The 10,196-nt window shown below is 32.3% G+C and overlaps 1 protein-coding gene across 1 annotated transcript in view; it reads right to left on the bottom strand.

Moving 5' to 3' along the window:
* eEF1delta (elongation factor 1-delta) overlaps positions 1-3,360 on the bottom strand; it is a 28,192-nt gene extending 24,832 nt beyond the window's left edge. The window contains exon 1 of the mRNA XM_066391264.1: positions 3,355-3,360. The gene's annotated coding sequence lies outside the window, so the exon portion shown is untranslated. The remainder of the gene's footprint in view (positions 1-3,354) is intronic.
* Positions 3,361-10,196: the final 6,836 nt, after the last annotated feature.

The following is a 10,196-nucleotide window of genomic DNA, read 5'->3' as shown; positions in this document are numbered from 1 at the left end:
TGAAAAGAATAAAATGTCTATATTAACGAACAGTAACGTCATAACTATACTAACGAACGGCTTGTTTCATTAGTGTGATAGGTGAATTGTGTCATACTTTCACGAATGTCTCGACACAGTGAATTCAATAACGAGATGAGAAATATGGTTTGTGTTTATGACCAAACAAGTTTTAAAGTCGTCCTGCCGTTGAAAGGTACCTGTAACTTTATCCCAATAATAAATAATTAGATCATTAAATTTTTAAACGAATTTACAACGAACCGAGTGAGATTCGTTCGTTTCATTTAAAATCGGATAGTGGAAGAACAAAATTTCTCACTACGGAGCAAGAAAAAAAAATCTTCATCCGGATACTGCAGTATCCCAAGACCACCATCAGACGTATCTCTGAAGCGGCAAGAATCATCTAGACTCGAGCCGCGTCTTCTTTTTTTTATATATTTTTTCTAGACTTCTAAGGGAAGAGAAGCAGTTTTCATATCATTTAACGCGTGTTCAAAACATGTTGTTAAAGGATTTTCGACCAAAATTAATTTGTGTAATTTTGTATTCTAAAAGTAACATCATGATCTTTTGTATTTTAATAAAATGTTCACCGATGAAGCAACACTTACAAGAAGATATATTTAATTGAAAGAACAGCTATTTTTCCAACACAGAAAATCTTCATTTAATAAGAAAACATTACTTCCAACATTAATCTTGAATTAATGCATAGTGTGAGATATAATTTTGGAACCAGTTGAACTTCCGGTAAAGCTGAATGGAGAATCGTAATTAAGTTTCTTCAGAGGCGAGGTGCCTTTAGTTTTGAAATATGTTCCTATAGCTTTAAGACAATGTTTTTGCTTTATGCAAGAAGGCTGCTCAGTACCCTATACCTGTAAGAAAGTGTTTGAATATGAATTTGCCATATTTATAGATTGGTTGAGGCAGTGAACTTTCGTGGCCAACATTCAGTCCCGACTTAAACCCATTGGATTTTTTGTTTTTGTTTTTTGAAGTCATTGGTATACAAAACCCTAGTTAACAGCAGGGAGGAGCTATGGCATAATATTTAAGAATCTGTAAATACAATTAAAAAAAAAAACAAACCCTGTTCAAGGTACGATAAAATTTTGGTTTACGACTTGAAAGATGTAATTCTTTGCCATTTTTATGATGTAGGTAAAATGTTTAGTTCAACTAAGAATATTAGCCACTTCACTACATAAAGTACATGTTAACTACAGATATCTGCTGTGCAAATAATAATAAAATATAATTTGTTATGTGATTAAACAAAATTTTTATTGTGGTGATTGGGGCGCATCAAGAAAGTGACATGAACAAAAAATGAAAATGCGCGGATTTAATTAATTGAAAATATCTCGAAAACCGTTAGTACCAATTTTTTTTTGCATCTTTTCAATGAAAAAAAGTTCATAGTATCAGAATTCGTACAAATATTGAATTTATCGGCACTAATAAACAGATGAACGCGATTTTTTTACCTCGATATTTTTTTATTAACCAGCTTAAAAGAAATATTCTAAATCAATTTATCTTACGCAAACACCCCCTAGGAACAAAATCAAGTCTGTAAATCAAAAACTGTTACATTTATTTCCAATTTACACAGTTAAAAAATTATTTTTATATTCTGAGTAGTGAAAACAAGTAACTGTTCTATAACGCAAGTTAAGCTGTATCGCTCTATTTTTTTATTCTTTGGCACCAACTACTAATTTGTGCCATTGTCTCTGGGACACCCTGTAAGGGAACTGACCTAAACTAAATGGATAAGACAGATGCAGGAATATTGGCAAATCGTTTTATCATTTACAATTTTGTTAAACTAACAAAGTATTTTCAAATTACACGAATTTAAAGAACAAATATTTACTAAATACATATACATATCTGATATATAAATATTAATAATATTAAAACTGCGCATCCGTTCTCCCTTATCAACATTCATTTGAGTCCCTTTGAGAAATATAGACTCTTGTACTTTCATTTCAAAAGTATAGCTCCTGCCATTATTTTTGTTGGAAAAGCAAATTACACGGTCTAGACCGAAAACGTTGAGGAGTATGTTCCTTATTTGAATGATCCCCTCGATATCTAATTTTTTTAATCTAGATCCAATTTTTTATTTCCAAAAGAAGTGATGGACAAATCAAACGTTATATTTAAAATGAAAGCACTGTATACATAGTTTACGCAACGCATTCATTAGAAAATTTTTGACTTTCCACTAGCACATCCCAATGAAATTTGGTTTCGGGCTAGAATTGAACATTTTGAATCCAAGAAAATATTTTCAAAATGGCAGCACTTCCGGTTATACACGAAGTAGCTACCAACTTCGTTATTTTAAATGGTACCTTCTAATTTTTTTATCATTTTCGATTTTCTCCATAAATTATAAGACCAGTTTATGTAAAGTATTTTATATCTAAAATTTACCGTTTCTGAGTTATACCGGAAAATTTTAAAATTTTGATAGTTGCAGGATTCCAAGGAAATCGGTATTGGGCGCTAACCGCTGCGAATTTTGGAATCGGTTTTTTGGGGGTCAGAGAAGACCTAATAATTCAAGTATTTCATTTTGACAAAAAGTCTTCCACAACCCCCGAAACATGTCTCCGAAGTAGGATGATTTAAAATCTCAAAAGCTTGCTTATTTGAAATGAGACATATTGTACTTTAAAGCATTTTTGAGTCCAGAATTTAATTCTGTATCAAATATTATTAGCGTTCCCTGAATCATTTCTAGACAGGGTGACCCATTTGAAATAAGCAGGTTATTGAGATTTGAATTCAAGCACCTTCGGAGGTATGTTTCGGGAGTTGTGGAAGGTTTTTTTTTCAAAGCGAAATAAGTCAAAACTATTTAGGTCCTCTTTAACCCCAGAACATCAATTCCAAAATTTAAGGCGGTTAGCGCACAATAGCAGTTTCGGTGAGATCTTGCAGCTATCAAAATTTTCAAATTTTCCGATATAATTCGGAAACGGTAAATTTTAGATTAAGATACTTTACATAAGCTAGCCTTAAAATTTAACAAGAGATCCGAAAATTACAAAAAAATTAGGGGGTTCCATTTAGGTAGCGAAGTTGGTAGCTACTTCCGGTATAACCGGAAGTGCTGCCATTTTGAAGATATTTTATTTAAGCTCAAAATGGTTGATTGTACCTGAAACCATATTTTATTGGGTCGCGATAATAGCCAGTCAAAAATTTTCTAATGAACGGGTCGCGTGGCTAACCCTGTGGAAATTACCCCCTCAGCCCTCGTATATAACCTTTCCCAATGACATCAAGTACGACGTTCTTACGTATCGCCCGGAAATTGAAATTTACCTTATTAATTACTAAACTCAATTGGTTTTTCATTCTCTGACGTTATCGATGGCTGCCAAACAAATTAGGTGACACCCTTTTTGCGATAACACGGCTCAAACACTTAAATTTAGTGCCTCTTATCTAAGCACCAATGCATTTGATTATAATTGCCCTAACAGGATTTTCCTTGAAATCCATGAATAAAAGATCGATGTATTGAAATTAAATGTCATGTCACATATAAGTTCGGAAATTTGCTTGCAAAGTGCTTTTTAATATTTATTACTTCCCAAACAGCCTCTTGTTCTAGGATGGGCGGTTCGAGCAATATAGAAACGATTACTTCACTATTATACTGGTTCCACTATGACGCGTTTCGTTGCCCCAAATTTGTTAAGTCGTATTAATTATTTGTTTATGGGGACCACCGACTGTGAAACACCAGATAATGTTTTATTAGGTGATTTATTGATACTTATATATGTATGTTATGTGCACGCGCAAATACTTAAAATGAGACAAGAAAAACACTGTTTTTATTCGGTAGACAGCGTAAATTCATTACTGTGTCCATTGCCTGATTTTGGTTCACATATTATTTAATTTACCCCATGGCTCAGTATCATCTTTTATGTTATCCTGGCATCAAAGAAGCATCCCTATTAGTAAACTCTAACTTACTCAACTAAAAAGGTTTCTGAAACGAAAATAGCTAGTCCCTACATATGTCTATTTTAATATGCCAATTGTACATGCTGTCCCCATTTCTGTCTGTAAGACTAAAAGCATGTTTTACACAAGTATTTTGAAAGCACTTTTACACACTCTTTCGTTTTTGTCAGCCATTCTCAGTCTTCCTCTTTTTCTCAATCTTTTCTCGGGAAAATTAATACAGGCTTTGTCGACATGCTAATTTCACTAGTCATTATGCGTCGTTGATGGACCATAATCAAACACAATTAAACGATATGTTCCTCAGTACCTACTTAATGAGTCGATATAACTGTGTACAGGGTGAGTTTTTTTCGACGATCAGCGAAGGGATCTCGGAAACTAGCAGAGTTACAAAGTGGGTCAAATGAGGAAAGAATTACAGCTTTAAGGGATCAATTTAAAACCATTTTTGTTTTTTTGAAAAGTCCATGGCTAATTAGATGCTTAGCAAAAACCAAATTTTGTCGATTTCTCTTAATGCATCTAGTCGTGTAATTGTTGTTTCTAGAGAAATTAAGTAAATACGAATGTTGTAGATAATTTTCCCCTGAAAAAGATAGCCTAACCATATTTTCCCTGTGAACTATCATTTTTAAGATATGGCATTTTGATTCAACGTGAGTAGATACTTTGAGAGGCCTTCTATACAGTGTGCAAAAATGGTTAGTGTACCAAAGTGCCAACTCCTCTAAAATCACCAAAATTTTTTTTTCTTTTTGAGATTTCGGCCCTTTGGCATCAACCGATAAATCTATAAGTATACGAAAATAAGAAGGTGTTTACTGAAGGACACACCATTTTGCCCCACGCTGTACGATGAATAGTTTCCGAGATATGGCGTTTTAAAGTTTTCACCCTCAACCCCGTCCTACCCTTAAATGGTGAGACTTAAGAAGTTGAAATTTTATGTGGTAAGTCCTTTGAGTGGTAGGGACAATTGGTAAAAATTTCAGATCGATCGCCCGTGGGGGCCGAATTGACCCCTTAACCATACACGGCCTTTACTCTTTTTTTAAAGAAAGCATAGTGGGTTATGACTTATTAAAAAAATTATTTTTTCAAATCTTAAAATGATACCAACAAGTAGACAGTTATTTCTCAAAATGGCAGACTTACAGTTTTTTTTAATCGCACATTGAAATTTTAAAATAGTTGGCCATGAAGTCGTTCATATTGACTGATTATTTGTTTGACAGTGACAGTTCACATCATTTAAGTCAAACATAAATTTAAGTTTTTGCTTTGATAAGAATTTTTCAAATCGAGGAATTATTAAATGTGCATAAGTTTTTAAAATGCATTTTTCAAACCTGGTAACGCGGGATATTGTCGAGCAATATTTTTTTCTATAAAGAACAATAACAAATTAAGTTTATAGAAAAAATTATGATCAGTAGAAGCCCTTAGAGAAGCGGTTGAGGAAGTTTTCGATGTAGTCGATGGATGTTCAATTAGACAACAGTTTTGAAGCAATGCAATACGTGTGTAAATAACAAAGGAGGGCTTTTTGAAGGTCTGTATTATTAATAATTAATTAGGTAATTAATAAATAATTGTTCATAAATAATTATGAGATTTTTCATAGTTAAAACAATTTTTATCGAAGCAATTCAAAAACTTAAATTTCCATCTGACTTAAATGATGCGAGCTGTCAATGTCAAACAAACAATCAGTCAATATGAACGATTTCATGACCAACTATCTTAAAATTGTAATATCCGATTAAAAAGGCCGTAAGTCCGCAATTTTGAGAAATATTTGTCTACATATTAATATCATTTTAACGCTTGAAAAAATACCTTTTTGAATAAAATGACAGCTCGCAGAAAAAATCTGCGAGCTGTCATTTTTAAAAATCTGCTATCTTTTTCAGGAAAAAATGATCTACAATATTTGTATTAGCATAATTTCTCTAGAACCAATAATTACACGGTTAGATCGATTAAAATAAATCGACAAAATTTGAATCTTACTAAATATCTATTAAGCCACGGACCTTTTCAAAAAACAAAAAATGGCTTTAAATTGGTCCCCCAAAGCTTTAACTCTTTCCCGATTTAACCAACTGCGTAACTCTGCTAGTTTCCGAGATCCTTTCACTAATCATCGAAAAAAACTCACCCTGAAGATCGTTATCAGGAATGAAAGACATGCAGAATCTTGCAAGAAGGTCTATTAGTTCTTGCCCTGTAAGGATACAGGACAAATCCGGTCACCAGGCAAAATTATGAAAAGAAATACGACGGTTTCATGAAAGGAGAAATCCTGGAAAAGATAGGGGCTACAAAATGCGGTGAAACAGACACTGGTTGAATATAAAATACGCCGGGATTAGTGTGAGCAAAGAATCTGAATGTCTATTAGAAAATAATTGTTGTTTATTGTCTGGAAGACAATTAAATGTTCGCACCGGTTCCCTTTTCCACGACATGACCGCGCGAGTCGCATCACATCCGTAATGCAACGTGAACTTTTTGGAATTGGTTCTTTTAAACGTGTGTGTGGTCGTACACGTAGGATTTCCAAGGCTTTGGTTCGAGTTTATTATATCGATGTAACAAATTTTGATCATCCACAATCCACAATAATTGATTCTTTTTTTTTTCAAAGAAGATACCTCTATACCTGCCTAATTTTCAACATGTTCCTTGCGTTTGAGGCGGATGTTCGTTTTTTTTTCTTTTACGCCATTTAGGAATAACGCCCCACACACACAAGTAGGAGTTGTTGGAGCGGTGAAATTACACGATATTTTCAGTTAAAACTAAATGAGAATAATACTCGTCTTTTACTAAGAATTCGGACGAAGATATTTCGATCTCTTGCCGCCTTCACAATTTGTTTTTGTTGTTTTATTTGTTGTTGATTTGTTTGAATTCGTTTGAGTAGAAAAACGAAAATTAATAGTCGCTAAAATGTATAAAAGGTGTTCAAGTCTGAGTTATATGGGAATTTTTTTTACTTATGAATTTGGGTAAATTTTGACTTTGCTTTCGGGTTGTGTTTCACAAATGCCGAGACGTGACATATGACTGTCTATAACTGTCAAATGGCATTTGTTTTAAACATTCAAAATCTACCACTATTTTTCAAAATTTTGAAAAATCACATAGGAAAAAGTTTCTTAGTTTCTCATTTTCTACCTATATGCCGATATTCCACTTTCTCGAACGACTTTAATTTTTTTTTATTTTTAGGATACATAACCGTATGTCTGCAGAAAACTTCACAGAAGACGAAAAAGTTTCAAAATAAAGTCAGCTAGTGGCAGACAAGAATTTAAAGTCGTTCGCACAGGGGGTAACAAAAATACAAACTTTTTAAAAATTATATTTAATATTTTCGCGCATTAAAAAAAGATCTCGTTTACGTCGAAACACGCTAATTTATAATAGTAACTAAGAGTAGTAACTCTCAGTTAACTGAAACTCTAAGAATTTCAAAACTAGTGAATATCGATGAATGCGTGCATCTATTTCAGAAAAACGATATTAATTTGAGAACTTCAACGGAAAAACAAAGTAACGTAACAGTGAATATAGGTACATTTGCCTAAAACGCTTTATTTTTGATTAAGGAATTTCTAGTCATTTCAGGAATACCCTGTATGTGACATATGTTTTGGTCGATTTTTGTTTTATTTCAGGTTTTGCCTTTTGAACGTAGTGTGAACGTAGTTTTGAACGTAGTGTGTTTTCTATCTCAAAAATTAGTCATTGACAACATTGAATTTATTTCATCGTTTGGTGTAGTCTGGTATACCTGCTATTGACGGTAGGAAAAGATTTATGATAAGTCTATTTTGATTTTGTCTCGGCATAAGGTGCTTCAAATTGTAAAAAATATTTGTTTATAAAGTTATACAGAAAATTGTTATCATCTAAAACATTTTTTATGTATGTTTCTTCGACATTGAAATTTTATTAATTGTGTATTAATTTAACTCGAACATACAGACTTTTTAAAATTCACTTTTTTACCATAATTGAGTAGTTGGAGTTTTAATTCGAGTAATGGTCTAAGCGAGTTAGTCTCTGGTAAACACCTATTTTGTACCTTTGTAAACTTTTTTAGTTTAAACATCTAAGAAAGAAAGTTTTTTACTTTATTCTTTCTCATTTGTAAATTTCATATTAAGTTCTTTCAAATTTGAATGATTGAGAAAGTTATCCAAATCATTATTACCATGCCCGTATATGGAAAAACATCATTAATATATCTCCCCAAAACTAACGGGTTAAAATTATAACTCTAAACATAATTAGATTCTAAATTTTCCATAGAAAAGTTGCTAATTATGGTAGACGATGATTGGGTGATTTGAGTATTTTTTTTAACAAGGAAATTAGTCAAAAGGCATTCAACCTAGTGTTCTATCAGTCAGATAATATGGGATTCACTAAAGCGCCTACTCACTAAAAACCTCGGGATTCTTGTAAATCTAACTTGTTTCGATCCCAAACTGTCTTATGTGATTTGAATTTAAAATTTACAAATATCTTTTAATTTTCTTAAAAAATTACTTGACTTTCTAATATAAGAATTTGTCTTTCCTCCTAATGGACTTTAGGGTATTGAGCAAAAATATAGGCAGTGGATATCTGGGTGAGTTTATGTTACTAACAAGAGATTTTAAGGGCGTGTTATTTTTGTCGATCCATTTACATCTTGCCTCATTCGTTAAAATATTTTTGATATTTTTAAGTGTGTTATAAAATTGACCCTCCAATGTATCCGCGAAGCCTTTTTTAATTTTAATTTAGAGTAATTCTCACCATTTAAGACCCCCCAATTTTTTCTCATAGGTAACAGAGTTCATCGTGACTGAACAGTTAGCTTTGTCTACTAAAGGACTTGAATATTGCTATCTTACGCAAAGAATTGAGTGGCTATTATTCGATGGAGGTAAAATTTTGCTTCATTTTAAAAGGTTTCTCTTAAATAAGTTGTGACCTAATTCCAAACTCTTGTTGAGATTTCTGTGGTAAGGTTTGCGCTCTATCTTCTATAGCAGAAACAAAGTCACGTTTAGAAACATATTTGGAAGTGACAGAGTAATTTCAGTCTTTAGAAAAAACAAGGGTTTTAGACTCAGATAAGTTTTTATTGGACGGATTTATTACTGTCGTTTCAGCTACATTGTTATTATTATTGTTCCCTGTTCAAAACTCGTTATTAAGTTTTCCTGCAACCACATTATAAAATTTATTTAAGCGAGTTTTTATAGATAATGTTTTCGCAATTTCAAAGAGTCTAAAACGAGGCAAAATACCAAAATAGATCTATTAAGAACTTTTTTATATCTTACATGGCAGGTACATCAGACCAAATCAAACGATTAATAAATAAATTCAATGTTAAAATACTTTTAGTACAGAAAATACACTTGATTCAAAACTTACACAGAAAAAACCGCAAAAAAAACAACTAAAACTAAAAAAAGCTAAATAATCTAGAGTAATTACCAACACAAAAAATGGAATTTAAAAAACAATACATTTAAATTGACTGCAATGATTAAACAACAATCGCTTGCCTCAAACCAACCTTTTGGAATGATTAGAGGCTAACTTTTTAATTAACTGTTAATTTTCGTCTTTTTATCCATTTTTCGTGGGTTCTTAAGTTAAACGTTAAAAAGATTCTTCCGTCTGAGCCCATAGTGAAAGCTGAATGTTATTCTCAGTTTGTCCTTTAAGTTAGCCACATAGGAATAGCTATCTACACAGATTAGAGTTTAAAATACAAATATGTAATAAAATTCTGAAATGGAGCTGAGACCACCCAAGCTGCTTTTATCGCATTTGCAAGCATTCATTAAAGCCAGGATTTAATGATGTATGCTTGCACTAATAACGAGAGACAGAGTAAACAAATCGCTGCTAAGGTGCCATCGCTTAATTGAATCCCATAGTTTTATAATTTGTGACGGAATAATAATTTTTTTCGTGTCCACCGCATATTTCTTATGTTAACATAAATTAGGGTAAAATTTGTATCGAAAACAGATCTCTCAGAATGGGCCAATGTAGATTTGTTGCGGATAAACCAAGAATTAGGAATTGTGGTAAACGATTTCTTTATTCAAGAAAATTTTAGGAATTTTATTTGTTTTCTAGGGGCATACAAATAATTTAATTATAAT

This window comes from Euwallacea similis, chromosome 6, assembly GCF_039881205.1.
Source record: "Euwallacea similis isolate ESF13 chromosome 6, ESF131.1, whole genome shotgun sequence".
In the NCBI taxonomy this organism is placed as follows: Eukaryota; Metazoa; Arthropoda; class Insecta; order Coleoptera; family Curculionidae; genus Euwallacea; species Euwallacea similis.
Note: the sequence above shows the minus strand (reverse complement) of the source record. Positions and strands in the feature narration are given on the sequence as shown.